Source organism: Polistes dominula, unplaced genomic scaffold, assembly GCF_049000335.1.
Source record: "Polistes dominula isolate Pdom_NZ unplaced genomic scaffold, Pdom_raw_medaka contig_75, whole genome shotgun sequence".
NCBI classification, from domain to species: Eukaryota; Metazoa; Arthropoda; class Insecta; order Hymenoptera; family Vespidae; genus Polistes; species Polistes dominula.
The window spans coordinates 3,550,141-3,567,206 of record NW_028301003.1 but is presented as its reverse complement, the minus strand read 5'-3'; positions in this window follow the sequence as shown (position 1 = coordinate 3,567,206).

Sequence of the window (17,066 nt, the reverse complement as noted above, 5' to 3'; positions counted from 1 at the left end):
GTGATCCCAGAGACTTTAGTTCGTTTGATCGACACAGGGGCGTAAAATTATCGTACGCGGCAAGAAAATTATCGTACGCCCCGGGAAAATTTGAAATCCGAAAAAAATCCAACTATTTCTCGAACAAAATTTTCAAAATGTGGAAAAAGTGTCCAAGTTTTTTTTTTTTTAGTCATCAAGTTCAAAACCCTATCATGAAAACGATAAAAACGGCGGTCCACAGGGAGATGGAACACTGGATCGTATACGGATCGTACACGGATCGTACACGGATCGTACGTGGTGGTGGTAGGGGTGGTAGGGGTGGTGGTGGGGGTGCGGGTGCACCTAAAAAAAAGGTCATCAAGTTTTTGAAATTCCAAATGGATCGTACAGGGCCTAAAATTATCGTACGCGTACGATAATTATTGTACGAATGGGATCGCTGAATCAGACTGTAATAAAAAAAAACTAGATCGTATATATATGATTCGAAATTACCGGAAAATATGTGGGATTTAAGAGTAAGCGCAGCGGCATACGTGTATAATCGAACATCACATGCTAGTAATAATATGGAATCTCCATTACATACATTTGCACCTAATTATAAATATGATATCAATCAATTAAAACGGTTCGGATGCTTTGCTTATATTAAAGTCCAAAGAAAAACAGGACCGAAATTTAGATGTGTTGGTAGAAGAGTAATTCTGATAGGTTATACTAGAACGGGTTATTTATTTTTAAAGCCAGAAGATGGCAAATTTTATGAGAGTAGGGATGCTAGATTTAATGAAAGATTTGTTTACGGAGACAGATATAGTTTAAAGAGTATTAATGTTTAAGGGGGTATTCTGGTCTAGAAATTGGAAAAAATCGATTTTTTTTTTCATATTTTTAAAGCTTAACCTTTTAGGAATATGTCCTTAAGAAGATTTTTCAAAATTCAAATTATTTTCGGAGATATAGCTGTTTTAGTGACGCGGCTTCCTATATCCTACCCTTATTATGCGAAACTTTGAACGCGTTTTTCTCGAAACTGTTTTTTTTGTCACGGTTGCAATGATATCTCAAGTTCTACTTAACCGATTTATTTGAAATTTGGTGAGAGTTTTCTCTATGCATTTCTCTATCGTACTAATCAAACCTCTTACATCAATTTTCAATTTCTACTATTTTGAAAAAATTCAGAACAGTAAAAAAAGTGGTAAAAATAATGTATCGTTTTTTCAGACAGCCGTAATTTAGTGAAAAAAATTTTTTTTTCAATTCTTTTAGTTCGAACGATAGCGGCATTATTCTTAATTAATAATCTTTTTTATTTTTTTATTTCGGATTATTAGAAGAGCTGCAATCGTGACAACCGTCGAGCACCAAATTTTTTGAGACCCCCCACTTCATCAGCTTATATCTTTTTCAATTTTGAATTTTTTCACTATTTTTTTTTTCATGTATCCTTGAAATATTAATAAATATCTTGTAACATTATAGATAGTGAAAATATTATTCGTCTTTTTATTATTGCACTTGAAAAATACCTAAAATCCATGCTTCTAGACCAGAATACCCCCTTAAAGTTCGTTTTTAAATTGAGAAAAAGACTTAAGCGACAACCCAGTTACTATCCTAAAAAAATTAACACTTAGCGACATCTGTTAGACACCAAACGTACCAGCCAGCTTGCGCTTGCACCTGGAAGATTCTCGTAAACGAAGATTCTGGAAACTATTTATCTATTTTCTTGACTTTTCTATTAAGAATATCAATAGTTATTGATATTTTTAGTTAATACAATATCTGATTTGATTATAATATTATTATAATAGTATTCTCCTCAATTACTTATAGATTTATATTTATATAAGAGGGTACCTCTTAAGGCCCTGAATCGATGATTCAATGTAAGTATGAATGCAAAAGTTACCTTAACTTTAAACGTTAATTTCTCCTATTCGTGTTTTTAAAATGGTTGCCCTCGCTGCGTCCAGATCATTTATCCGATCTTTACCAAAATTTGTACAGTAATACTAGATACATTTATCTAGAAAATGAACGAAAGGATTTTTTGATAAAATGCAAATTTTTTTTTCTCGAAAACTCGGCGATTTTTCTGCAAAAAAGTCAATTTTTTAGTAAAAAGTCAACTATTTTGAAAAAAATTAAAAAATCAAAATTTCCTTCCGTTTATTCCCTGCGCAAACATCTCTATTAAAGGACAACACTCGGTTTTTTTTTTTTTTAGATGAACCAATTTTTGCCAGTGAGGGCAACTGCAAATTACCTTTTTTTTTTGGACTCTTAGAAAAGTGGCCACAGACAACACAATTTAAAATATTTTTACACACACAAAATTATAAATATAGTTCAGATATATAACCTACATATACCAAAAATTTGTATTGATATTAATAAAACCGGCTGCAACAAAAATTCACAAAAAAACCGCTTTTTTTTACACTCGAAGGTGACGTGTCCTCTTAAATAATAAGTGAAAACTGACTCTCTCCCTCTGGTTATTTAACAATTAAAAATTGGCTGAATAAAAACGTTGCCATAAACAAAGAAACTTGGCTAGTAGAATTCGATAAAGAAAGTGTAGAAGACAATATCGAGATTTTAGATTTGGAGGGAGCTCCTCCGCAAATTAAAAGAAAGAGAGGTCGTCCTAAAAAACAGGTTGATAATACACCTGAAAATACCGAAACGATTGTTGATCCTCTTCCTATGGATGATGTATCAGCAAATTTCATTTATGCCTTTGATAAGTCTGTAGAATGTAAAGTTGATGAAAGCACAAGGTTAAAAATTGATGAAAAATGTCACGCATTATTAGCTGAAACCAACAATGATCCAAAGACGTATAAAGAGGCTATTAATGGTCTGAAGAAAGAACACTGGATAAAAGCATTTATAGCTGAATTAAAAGCTATAGGCTTGCGCAAAGTCTGGATGATAGTAGATAGACCAGAATTTGATAAAAAAGAAACACCGTCAAATATTATAGACTCAAGGTGGGTGTTTATAACCAAAACGAATGAAAAAGGTGAGTTTTACAAGGCGAGACTTGTTATACGAGGTTTTAAGGGGACGTTCTACTCGAAGCACCTAAAAAAAAGGCTATTTTCGCGAATTTTTTCCAAGAAAACTATAAAAGATACCGATATAAAAGTTGTTGTGTTTGTTAAATTGAGTCTTAAACTATATAAATGAATTTTTGTTTTTTCATTTTAATTAATTTTTTATTGCAAAAACAGTAGTTTAAAAAAACACCTCAAAACTTTAGTGCTTTGGTAGCTCCATCAGAACTTGAGAATGGCTTACCTGAAACATAAAAGTAAAATGGTTTTATATTCTGTATGACTTCAGCTACAAAGTGACGGTAATATATGAAATTTTATCAATAAATAAAAAAATGGTGGACAAATTACAAAAAAACGTTACAATGACCTTTTTTTTCGTTGTTTTTGACTAAAAATAAATAGTAAAAATTAAAATTAAGAAAAGATTTAGCGTCACTTTGTTACTGCTCATGTGTAGAATATGTGGATTAAATTTTATAAGAATCGGTTTACTGGTTCGTGAGATACGATGGAGCTAGTATTTCAAAACGTAGTTTCGAGAAAAACGCGTTTAAAGTTTTTTTTACTCAAAATCGTGAAAAATTCTTACCTAAACTTAATCTGCGATGCCTGGACCGTACAATAGACCTTCTTCTTGTTCATATTCTTCAATTTCTTCCAGTCTTGCCTTCTTCCACTTTGATCTGGCATCTTTTGAGCACTCAGAGCTTCGACGGTTCGCAGATTCGATACGTCGGTCGTCGCGTCTTTTAGCAAAGTCGATCGCTCCTGGCCCAATTTTCATGCCCATCATTTCCTTCATCTTCATCACTGTTCGGAATCCTTCGTTGAAGATACATGTCGAAACTTTGCACGCAATTTCAATAACTTTTTTGCCGTTAAACATGTGTTTAGGTGCCATGTGCCTTAGATTTGAGGTACTTTCACCAGTCGATGGAACACTTAGAATGCTTCGGCTTGGCATCAGTCGAAATTTTGTGGTAGTATCCTACCCAAATCTCGTTACGCATATCCTATGAAGAATTCAAATTTCTTCTGACTGCTAAACCGTAGATCTCTGTTTGTCAGATGTTTACGACCTTGATATGTGTCAATTGGACGTTAATACTGCTTTCTTGTACGGTGAGTTGGATCAATTAATCTATATGGAAATTCCGGAAGGACTTTTTCTTGAAGGTCAAAAGTCGAAAGGTCAAGTTTGCAAGCTTGAAAGATCAATGTATGACTTGGAAATAAGTCCGAAAAAATGGAATGAAAAATTCACTAAAGTTGCACTTAAAGTAGGGCTCGAGAAAAATTTAGTTGATCCATGCTTATTTACCTGGAAAGATGATAATGATTTTGTACATTTACTTGTTTATGTTGATGACATAATAGAGATAGGTAATCATCCGGGTAAAATGTTAGAAATTAAAGAAAAGCTCAAAGCTGAGTTTGAAATGAAAGACTTGGGTGAACCTAGAGAGTACTTGGGTATTAGAATTTGAAGAGATAGAAAAAATAAAATCTTGCAACTAGATCAGGAAAAGCTTATTGATAAAACGCTTGAAAAATTCTTAGAAGGAAAATCCTATCCTAAGAGAACACCTATAGTCTCGAATAAAGTTCGTAATAGAGAAAGGATAGATCGGGAAGAATCTGTCGCTATACCACTGACATAAGACTTTCCTTATAGAGAAGCTGTTGGAACCTTATTGCATATAGTTAACGGTACGAGGCCTGACATGGCGTACATTACTTATGTGTTGAGTAGGCACCAATTAAATCCAACTAAAAATGAATGGAATGTGCTGCAGAGAGCATTGCGTTACTTGCTAGGTACGAAAAGTATGACCTTGACATTCAGAGGCAAAACACAAGAGTTGCAAGCTTATGCTGATGCAAGTTTCTCTGATTGCAAAGGCTCACTAACTACGTGTGGGTATGTAATACAGCTATTAGGTGATACTATCGCTTGGCGAACACATAATCAGCCAAGAGTTGCTCTCTCTACTTGTCAAGCTGAATACATCGCATTAAGTGAAACATGCCAAGCCTTGCTATCAATCAGTCAGTCGATTGAGTTGATAATAAAAAAAAATTGGTATCCAATATGTTTGTTCAGTGATAGTAAGTCAGCAATAGCATGTGCAAAATCAGATGGTAATAATAAATTTAGGCACATGATTGAACGAAAAGAACATTATGTTAGGGAATGTGTTAATTTAAATTTGGTTAAGTTAAGCTAGGTTCCTTCAAATAAACAGATTGCTGACATTTTCACAAAGACGTTAACCTTTGAAATACATAAATATCTAACAGATTTGATTATGAATAATTAAATTATTTTTTTCTTCCGATTCAGGGAATAACTCTTTCTCTCCGCAGGGCTAAGCGGTGTAACTGAGAGTTAACTGACATTCCATGCAAAAAAATACCAAATTAGATTAATTTTATTTTGAATGAGTTCAGTATAAATTGGTATGAAAGTTTATTCGTTTATAGATTTTGTTGAATCTATTTATGATTTTAATCATTTAAAGATTTTGTTGAATCTATTTTATGTTTTAAATCATTTAAAGATTTTATTAACTAAATTTTATGTAGTATCGAGATATACCGGGTGGGAGTGTTAAGAATAGCGTACATATAAGACGTTATGTCTTCTCACTCTAACTTCCCCTACTCCTTGTGCCTACTTTTCCTACGGGCTGTATAGTCCCTTTGTACAGGGCGCTGGTACGCCTTCTCTCTGTCTGTATTCGATCTAGCTCTGGACTAGATGTGCAGTACATTACTTTTCACTGTTTCTTATAATAAATATTACATCATACTTTTTCTATCATAACTCTACGTTATTATTTGTCAGCCCTACCTTAACATCAATAAAATAGAAACATTTTTAAATAGAAAAGAAATGACACGTTTGGTAAAAAAAAAAAACAGACAACGTACCTTCGGCTCGTTTGTACCTTATTCTTTTGTCGCCTACCTACAGTTTATCTCTGTTTTTTCTTATACTCTTCTATCGCTCCTACCTACAAACAGGTTTAGTATCGAAATTATATGAGTCCGGTAGTTTTGTTTTTCGCGTCAATCCGTATAATACGCGTTAAATTTATTCGCGTTCGAATTTGCGATATTAAAAACAGTTTATTATAATCATTGTTCGTTATATTATTACTTTTGGCAAAGTGACTAATGTTTATTATTATGTCTGCAAAAGACTAATAAACGCTCATTAAATACCCCACTGCCATAAAATTCAAAGGTATTAAGGTGTCAATACTGAGTCGTTGAACATTTAATGTAGATGGGGCATTTCACGTGAAGCGGACAACGAAAAAAATGTGAGATCGTGGATTTTGTTCATAATTAGCTTAATTGTACTTTTATGGGACCACAATAATTGTACATCATTATTTTTTTTTTTTTACCTTAGTTACCAATTTATGGGGCTTCAAAAAAATAGCTTGTAGTGTAGAAATATGCCCATAAGGGCTGGGACACATAATGGGCTCCATAGCCCATCCCAAAAGGGGATGTCAAGGAGCAAGAACAATTCTAAAGATAATTTTCTTTGATCCGGTCACGCTACCAGCGTTTACTCGGTCGAAAGAATATATGCCCTATTTTGGGTCAGTCTGTAGAGCCAGTACTTTACCCGGGATCTGGGCTAAGAGAGTGAAACCTATTAAGCGAGTAAGAGATAGTGGTTTACCCGATATTTCTATTGCTCCAAGGTGGTTAAGAATCCCCGAAAGATGGTCTTCCGTTGGTGTTGATCGTCAGATTTGGAAACTCTTCAAGTCTTTTAGTGTTTAGTGCCGTGTTGATAGGTTACTGGATTTGTGTGTGATGAAGAACTTGATTTGGTTCTTGCAAAAGCACTTTCCTGTTGCTAGTGGAATGGACTTTTGTCTCGATTGAATTGTTTCACTTTGTTTACATAACAGAATACGAATTTATTACTAATATAGATTTGTTAACTAATTTCAAAAATATCAGATTACAGGAAATACAAAGATTCGTCGCAGCACTCGTCATCGGTACAATACACCTTTAACACACGCACGCCATCGATACAATTCACCTTCAATATACGCACGTCGTCGGCACAATACACTTTTAATATACGCACGCCGTCGGTACAATTCACTTTCAATATACGCACGCCGTCGGTACAATTCACTTTTAATATTTAACAAAATGCAAAGAGAGGTATACGAAGAACAATTGGCTAATATGAAAACTTATATAGCTGATCTATAAAGTGAATTAAAGACTGTTAAAAATGATTTGAGTCAATGCATGAAAGACGAATATAAGGGGCGAGATTTTATTCGTTACATGCTTATATACTAAATCCCTAATATATTAATACATATATAATATATGTATGGCAAATCTATTTGACAATTCAGTTTTTATTATTTCATCAAGTCTTTTTTTGTTTTTCCCACAGATCAATAGATCATCTACAAATAATATTAAATAAATTGTATCATACATTTCATATTTCATATATAAACAATAATCACTTTCGCTTCTTTTAAATTTCATTTTACTTATATAATCATCAAAACACTCATACCAAGCTCTTGGGTTTTCTCTCAAACCATACAACGCCTCTCTCTTTTCTCGTTGATAAACTTTATCTGTACCATCATCGTATTCGATGGGTTGTTTTACATATACTTTTGATTTAACAATTTCATTTAAAAAAGCTGTTTCTACATCCATTTGCATAATTTTTAAACCATTTTGACAACAATAAGACAATAACAATTTTAAAGTTTGAACTCTTGCTACTGGAGAGTATAAATCTTCTAATATTTCAGTTTGTTGAAAACCTCTAGCTACTAATCTTGCCTTTTTTCGATTTTCGGATTTATTAGTGAATATCCATTTTAAATCTATTATCTTTTTATTTATAGGTTTTTCAATTAGCTTTCACGTTTTATTTTTAAATAAACTATCTATTTCTTTGTTAATAGCCTCTTTCCATTTATCATTTTCATCACTATTTATCGCTTCTTCATAACTTAAAGGGCTATCTGCGCTTACAACATTTACATAAATATCATTTGAATTTACACGGCTTGCATCATATCTATCAGGCTTTTTCTTTTCCCGTATAGACCTTCTTAAACTATTTTCATTTTCATTATTTGATTTTTCATTTTGATCCTCATTTTCATTTTCATCTTTGTAATCAATCAAATTTGTATCATTTTCAATTATATCAACATGTCTGACTCTAATTATTTTACTATTTATCAAAACTCTATATCCAACATGATCATATCCTAATAAAATTCCTACGTCAGCTTTTCTATCCCATTTCGTATTTCTTTTTATTTCTGGTACTCTAACAAAAACTTTACTTCCATATAAACGCAAATTGCTGATATTAGATTTCTTTTTAAAGAATATTTCGTAAGACGTTTTATTTTCAATAGTATTCGCAATCGTTCTGTTTTTCAAATAAGCTGCGGCTTTAACTACTTCTGGCCAGTATTTACGATTTACTTGAGCTTCATTAAGTAAACATCTTACTGAATTCATGATTGTTCTATTATATCTTTCGGCCGTTCCGTTTAATTCATGTACATACGGAGGACAAGATTCTAATAATATGCCTTTTTCTCTTATTAACCTATAGATCTCTTTATTTAAATATTCTTTCCCATTATCGCACCTCATTTTCTTTATTCTTTTTTTGGTCAAATGTTCAACTTTATTAATATAATCAATAAAACATTCATAGACTTTCGTCTTTGCTTTCATTGCATAAACTAACGCGCATTTGTTATAATCATCAATAAAGGTTAAAAAATATTTCGATCCATCAAAACCAGTGGTTGTATGTGACCCATTTAAATCAGTATGTATTCTTTCTAAAATTTCCGTTGCTCTAGATCTTTTATTTTCAAACGACAAGTTATGCATTTTACTTTCAATACACGTACCACATTTTAAATATGTTGACTCTAATTTATCCGGCAAACCTTCAACTAATTTATTTTTGCACATAACATCTAAGTATTTAAAATTAACATGACCCAAAATTGTATGGTACCTTACTTTTTGCGTTATATTATTTTCATTATTTTCTATAGAGTAACATTTTCTTTCATCAATAAAACTATGCATTTTATATAATCCATATTCCTTATATGCTATCGCTATCAATTTCTCTTGTTCGTTATAAATTTTTGAAGTATTATTTATAGAAACAATCTTATATTTGTCAGTTATCTTTGCATAACTTAAAAGATTTTTATCCATTTCTTTCACATAATAAACATTTGATATAACAATAGGATTTTTTATTCCATTTATTTTAAAACAGGTTAAGATATTATCTATCTTAGTACCTTTTAATATTCTCCCATAATCTACTCTTACGTTTATCGGCGTTTTTAAAATAATCGACTCAAAAAAATAAGATTCATCATTTACTATATGGTCAGTACAACCACTATCTAATAGCCAGGTTATTTTTTTCGCGTCGCAATCATACACGTTTACATTATCCGCGCGATCTATCTGTGCTAAAAATGATCCCGGTGATACCTGACTCGTATTTACATCTTCACTGTTGCTACCCGTCGCATCGTGTTGCCTCGCTATGTTGCCGCGGTGTCGGTATCCTCTTCCTCTGTAGAAACCCTGTTGTCTGCCTCTGCTGCCTTCTCGTCCTCGGAACTGCTGAGTCGGCTGATGCTGATGTCTTTCCCGAGCATCTCCTTACCAATGTGCTCCACCTATTCTAGCAGTCCCCCTACTCTATAAGTTTAGGCAGTCTTTTTTTAAAATTTTCTTGTTTACCGCATCCAAAAAAAATTATTATCTTTTTTTTTGTTCAACCTTAAAAACGATGCTTTTTTCTTTCCACTGTCACTTGTGTTTGCACTTTCCCACATGCTTATTTTATTTTTTAAGAATTCACAATTTCTATCTTTTTCTTGTAGTACATCTAATAAATCTCCTACGTAACTTAATGAGTCTGGTAACGTTCTCAACATGTAATTCAATTTTTCATTTTCATCCACTTTACCACCTGCATTCTTTAATTCATTTATCATCTTTTCAAATTCTGTGAAAAATGAAATTGAATTTTGAAAATCTTTTAGTCTCAATCGATCCAATTTATTTCTAACACAAATTTGTAGGGCAGGCGATTCTTTTAAATATAACATATCACATTTTTTCATGATCTCAAAAGCCGTATTCTTTTCACTCACAAATTCTAATTGATCATCTAAAATACTACTGTAGATGTAATTCATAGCTTTTAAATCGTTTTCTTCCCATTGATCTCTATCTTCTGTTGGCCATTTTTGTTTAATTGATGGATCAACACATTTTTTCATTTTTAAAAGTAGTAAGATTCTCTTCTTCCAAATATTATAATTTTTCCTGTTAAATATTGGAACTATTAATCTCGTCGTTGCTTGCCATTTCGTCTGTTTCTTCTGACTTTGTTCCACTTATTCCTTCTTTTTCTTCTTCTTATTTGCGTTTATTTTCTAGATGATTTTCTATTAACCATCTACTTATATTTCTTAGATCATTCAATGTCAACAAATCATAAATCTTCTCTTTATGATATTCAGACAAAATTTGTATTAACCCTTCTTTATTTTATGTGCTTGCTTTTCCTTTCTCTTTAGTATATTTACACAGCTTCCTTAAATCGTCAACGGGTACACACTTTAACACTGATTCCGTTTCAAATACGCACAGAAACACAATTACCTATTCCTTCGTAACTGTATACACCCATCATGGAGTTTTATCTTTCAGATACCAATATTTTTCTTCGATACTCATTAAGCTTTCCTGTATGCTTATATGAGTTTTCCTGTATTATTTTATTTAAGCACGAACTTCATTTCACACCTGCACTTTTTTTTACTTTCTTAGACGAGCGGATTTGTCTTCTTATTACTTGTAAACACTATTACCTTTTTTAATATAGTAATCACGTAATCACGTAGCCATGCTTTGCTACCATGTTAAGAAAAGAACTCGAAGATACTTTTAAAGAGTTTTATTAGAAGAAGTATATAATATAATAGAACACATGTAACTAATCTCACCGAAACAAGAAGGTCTGTCGCTGCCTTTTCACCGTGTTTATATATACATTCCCCCACCAATGGTCCTAATCACTTCCGTCGAACCTTCTCGAAGTTTCTAGATTATTCTAAATACATTTAAATCAAGAAACTCTTTCCGATTTCCGGTTCGAGAATATTCGGAATATTTTCGGTTAGCTTACGAAACAATCACAACAGTCAATATCGTTATACACATACTTATTATGAAGGTTATATATATTGACAACTACATTCTAAATATAAGCTTAAATTTACTTAACATATAATATTTCAACAATTTTCTTCACACAGAAGATGTTTCGTGTGTCGTGAGCAATATGATCAAGAAACGGTCAAAAGTTTCGCTGAAAGTTTATTGAAAATAATGGATCAATGCAATTATACGGATCGTAAGGATGAAATATTATGCGACCAATTCCGTTATGGACTCAATGACAATAGAATAAAAAATTATATAGATAATTATCCTGACGTATCATTCGAAATTACGGTAGCAATGGCAATTGCATATTCAAATAAATTACGTTTTTTGGACGATGAATAAAAAGAAGCTGCAAGGAAATTTAACAGTAAATAAATAAAACAGAAAAGTCTTCTGTTATGACCAAATTTCTCGACTAAGAGTCCTCTGGCAATTTGTATATGCTATGAAGTGGAGAATAAAGGGTTAGGTTAAGGTGTAAAATAAAACACGTGATTGAGCCAATCAAAGAAGCAATGCCTTTTTTTATTAGCTCGTCAGGGAAAAGCCTTGCGGCATAAAAACCCTGCATGATATTTGATTATACAATAAAAGTGCACCACGTGGTGTTACCACGTGGGAAAATACCGTCGATGGGAAATATATATATATATATATATTGGAAAGATCTCACCTCTCGCACTCCTTAAGTATAGCGATCACAACCTGAAGGGTTGTGATGTTGAATGGGCTCACTTTCACGAGTCTTGAAGATTAGGATATTCTTTTCGTTGTCCTTTGTGAATTCTTAAAGCCTTTGTCCAATGTGGCCTGTATAATTCTTGAAGATGTGTAGTCGTAAGTGTCCGGTGAAGAAGTAGGATGAATGTCCCTTTGTACTGGCCCAGCAGGGCGTATGCAGTAGGGGATTGAGAAGTGGGGATGCGAGAGGTGGGGGTAACTAGAGGAGCTCTTGGATAGTTACTGGTAGTTGATCGATGCTCACAATGAGTATCGATCTAGAATCCTAATCGATGGACGCGCGCGAATTTCGAATGCCGCTAATTACAGTACGATCCTTTCGGATCGTACATCCTTATTTAATTCTTAATGTATTGGGATCTTTAGCACTTGAATACGCTATCTGGTGACTAAATTCAGAACTAGAGCGGTAAGGGGAATTGCTGACAGCTGATTTAAACTACACGATAATTATGTGGAAATATTTATATTTTTAATTTTATTACTTGCTTATTTATTATTGAAAGTAGAATTGAAAAAACCTAATATCGTTAACCTAAAAAGCTGTTGCAAAGAATTTTTTTTTGTTATGGAGTTCCCAGCAAGAAAAAATAAAAGTAAAGTGTATTGCTGTGTATTTGGTTGTATAAGCATAGCTTGTCGTGATGAAAAAATGAGATTTTTTCAAATTTCACCTCGTAAAAAACAATTAGTTTATCGAATAAACAAATTTAGTGATAAAGAAATAAATAATAGACATATAGCTCGGGTACGAGCGCTAAAAATTGGAAAAAGTACAACTCCCAATATGAAAGTCTGTTCACTCCATTTTATTAAAAGATGATTTTTTAGCTTCACGTTAGTATTTTCAATAATTATTTTTTTTGGTTATTATAAATTGTTAAATCAATAAATTTACTCATGCTTATATTGTTTTTGTGTATTGTTATAGCTATTGATTCAACTCGAACTTATTTAAAAAAAAAAAGTATTCCTAGTCAAAATCTTCCTTTAGGATCATCCAAAGAATATGTTTGTCTTGTAGATCAAATAGATTCTCGAGAAGAAAGAATACGTAGAAGATCAATTGAATTAGTGACAGTTAGTGATATTGCAAAACTGCAACAACATGTTTACAAATACCACTTAAACCAGCCTTGCATGAACAACTCATTCTAATTATTCGACCATTTTTTAATATTTTACCAGTTATTTCATGTGAATTATCTTTAATATGTGAAGTTTGTTAACAAAAAGCTAAAATACTTATAATATTACAATCACCACTTGGTACTTGCCCACACTTAATCACATGTCCAACATTTAATACACTTTCACTACCAATAAAATTTTTATTGCTTGGTTTTGTGCAAGCAAATTTAAAAATTTCTTGCAATGTAAGTTTCATTTTATTTTATTTAATTACAAAAAAATTAAAATAATAATAATATAAATAATAAATAAATAAAATATAAATAATAATGTTATACACGTTGTTCTCTATTTTGGTTATACAAGTAATACACAGACCCATCCAGTCTCTAGTTCATATTTTTCGTGCTAGGGTAAGCCCCGCCACTGCCAGAGATCCCAATATTATGATTGTGTAGACGGGTGAAGTAAAGTTAAAGTATGTATAAGAAACTTTAATGAAAGCGGGTAGCAAATCGACTCAAAAATGTTAACAGTAGAATAACGATATAATTTTTTTTGACGAGCTATTGAAAAAATAAATGAACATCATCTATAAATCAGTTAGTTTTTATAATTAGAAAAGCGAGCACATCTTGTTTAAAATTATTATTTTATATGTTTATGTGTGTGTTGTTTTATTTTATTGTATGAATATATTGCATTTTTATAATAAAGAACGTTTTTTTTACCTAACTAAATATACCAGAGTTCCTATTGTTTTTTTCAACGGACTCCATTCTAGAAAACAAACTAGACAAAATAAGTTTTCTACATGCATGCAAGGACTGATTATAAATTTAGTAAAAGAAAAACCCCCGGGCTCACCGGACCTCGTGCAGAGGTCCGGGGGCATGCGTAAGGCTAACCGGGCGCGTCTTCAGGTGGCGGATACGGAGGAAGGAGCGTCATTAGCGACTTCGACCCCGAGCACGGGGGCCCAAGGAACCCCGGGATAGTGCAGGCTATAAGGGACTCGGCTGACGTTAAAATCGGCCTGGGGGATCGAAGGCCACGCCGCGGACCACTCCCCAAGCTAAGGTGGAAGCAATCGTGCCGATGGCTGTATGGCACTTGGGTAAAGTGTCGCAAACGATGCCCTTGGGGTACCGGGCTAACCCCCATTGTATCTTGCCTTATCACCGCAACAGGTTCTGTGGTGACAGACCGTTTATTTCCTGTCCACACATAGGACTCATATGGATATCACAAAAATTAACACTCAAACAAAAACACATGCCAGCGTGGGGACTTCGCATGAAGAACCCACTCCAGTCGACAAGGATACGATCTTGAGCGTTGGGGAAGAGGGATCGGCGAAAGCTGGACCCACGGACTCATCGCCCAAAACAAAAAAGAAGAAAAACCGGAGCGGGGCTGCGAAGAGAAGGGCACGCAAAGCCAGATTGGCTTTGCAGGGCCCAGCCCCTAAGTCGCACCGCGAGGATGAGGCAAAGGGTGCAGTCGCTGGTTAGGGCCTTACCAAGAGGCCTGGACCTTCGGACAGCACCCCGCCGGAAAGATCCGCAGCTATCAAAAAGAGTAGGGTCGCCACAAGTCCTACTAGTTACGCGGATGCTGTAGCTGGGGATATGAGGCTGGCCATCGCGCCGGCTGATTTCCTCAATGTGGCTCTCGGCCAGGGGCAGAGTGTGCTATTAGTGCGGGCACTTCTCGGGGCGCTGGACTCGATCCCAATGGATCAGGTAGTCCCACGCTTCAAGAGGCAAGAGGCGCTTTTACGGGCAGGGAGTCCTCTGGATAACCTGTTCGGACGACCAGACGAAGACATGGCTTAAGGCCATGGTCCCGAGTCTTAAACCCTGGAAGGGAGCTCAACTCCAGGTGCTGGAGAGAATACCTCCCCAGGCTGAAGAAGATGACGGCGGTGTTCCCCGACACGGACGAGGACATGCCGACCATCTTCATGAGACTCCAAAGGCAGAACCCGGGACTCTCAGCCTCCTTGTCGAGGGTGTGGGACCGAAGAGCTGTCCAAGGCAAGATCCCCGCTGTGTTAGGCGTGGATGCGGCCTCTCTAGGCCAGCTGAAAAAGCTGAAGCTCGCCCCTCACTTTGGTCTGGGCAGGGCCTGTTTTTACGAAGCCCTGGTCGGAGCGAAGGCGGGAGGGCGGGCACCTGCTCCTATGAGGACCAAGAGTGATCCAGGAGCGGAAGCGCAGCGCGGGGTCCGGTGGAGTCGACTGCGGCTACAGGGACCACCGCTACGCAGAGAGCCGTCTCCAGGCTGACGCCGAAGGAGCGGGAACTTGCCAACACGTCACATGCGCTTACTGACGCAAAGGACGCGGTGGCAAGGGCTCAGTCCGATGGAAAAACGGGGACGGGGCGAAGGCCAGAGGTAGACCGCCCAAGGCCATTGCCCTGTTCAAGACGACCCGTGAGAAGACCCGCCAGGGTGTCCAACGGATCATTGCTGGGTCCCTAACGGGGCCGTCTACAACGCCCCAGGGGACCATAGAGGCCTCGAAGGCATTTGAGAGACAAGGGATTGAGGACGATGGCCGGTAGTGTGACCTGTTGTCCTCTTCCCCATTCCATACCCCCTCCAATACCTATCCTCTCCTCCCCTTCCTTTCCCTCCCTCTCCCCAAATCAAAACAAAGGGAGAAGGGCGCACGCGCCATCACCTCCAACTGTTACAAATCAATCTGCAACACTGTATAGCGGCCTCGGCGGTACTCAGCCAAAACCTAGCAGTGGAGCAGACAGACATATCCCTCATACAGGAACCCTGGATCTATGGTGGGCTTGTTAAGGGGATAGATCGCAGCATGGGGACATTGGTATATGACCCATGCGAACCCGGCCCAAGGGCGTGTGTCCTTGTATCCAAAAGGCACCACACCCTGAAGCTAAGCAGATTCTGCAGCAGGGACCTTGCGGTGACCTCAATTAAGTTTACGTTGGGAGGTGGGCTGACCGACCTTATCGTCTGTTCAGCGTACTTCCCTTACGACTCATAGGTGTAGGCCGAACATCCGCCTACAGAGGAACTGAGGGCCGTAGTTGAACACTGCTGCAGAGAAGGGCTGGACCTTGTGATCGGGTGCGACGCTAACTTGCACCACGTCGCATGGGGCAGCTCAAATACAAATAAGAGAGGGACGGCTTTGCTGGAGTACCTCTCGTCGTCGAATCTGGAGATCCTAAATAGGGGATCCAGACCAACCTTCGTCACCTCAAAGAGACAAGTGGTGATCGACTTAACACTGGGCAACCCTAGAGTGGCTCGGTGGCTTGAGGAGTGGCGAGTGGACGATGAGGGTTCACTCTCGGATCACCGCCGCATCCTCTTCAAGCTCAGGATTGAGACGGCACAGCCCGTTGTCAGGACCTACCGAGACCCAAGGGCCACTGACTGGGCTCTCTACAAGAGGGACCTTGAAGGCAGGCTCCTGGGAATGGGCGGAGGATTAAGGACTGAGGGTCTGATCGAGGAACGAGTGAGCTTACTCTTCTCTTCTATCACTCAAGCCTTCGAAGCTGCTTGCCCTCTTAGGACACAGGGGGGCAGGACAAGAGTAGCATGGTGGAGCAAAGAGTTGAGCTCACTGCGCTCGAGTTCTCGCCGCCTCCTAAATAAAGCCTTAAAATCAAATGGCTCTGAAGATTGGGCTAATTATAGGAACGAGCAGAGGGCCTATAAGAAGCTCATTAAGAAATCTAAACGTGAGGCCTGGAGGAAATTCTGCTCTGAAGTTGAGGCCCTTTCTTTAGTGGCCAAACTTTGCAGAGTCCTCGCTAATGGCCCACAATCAAG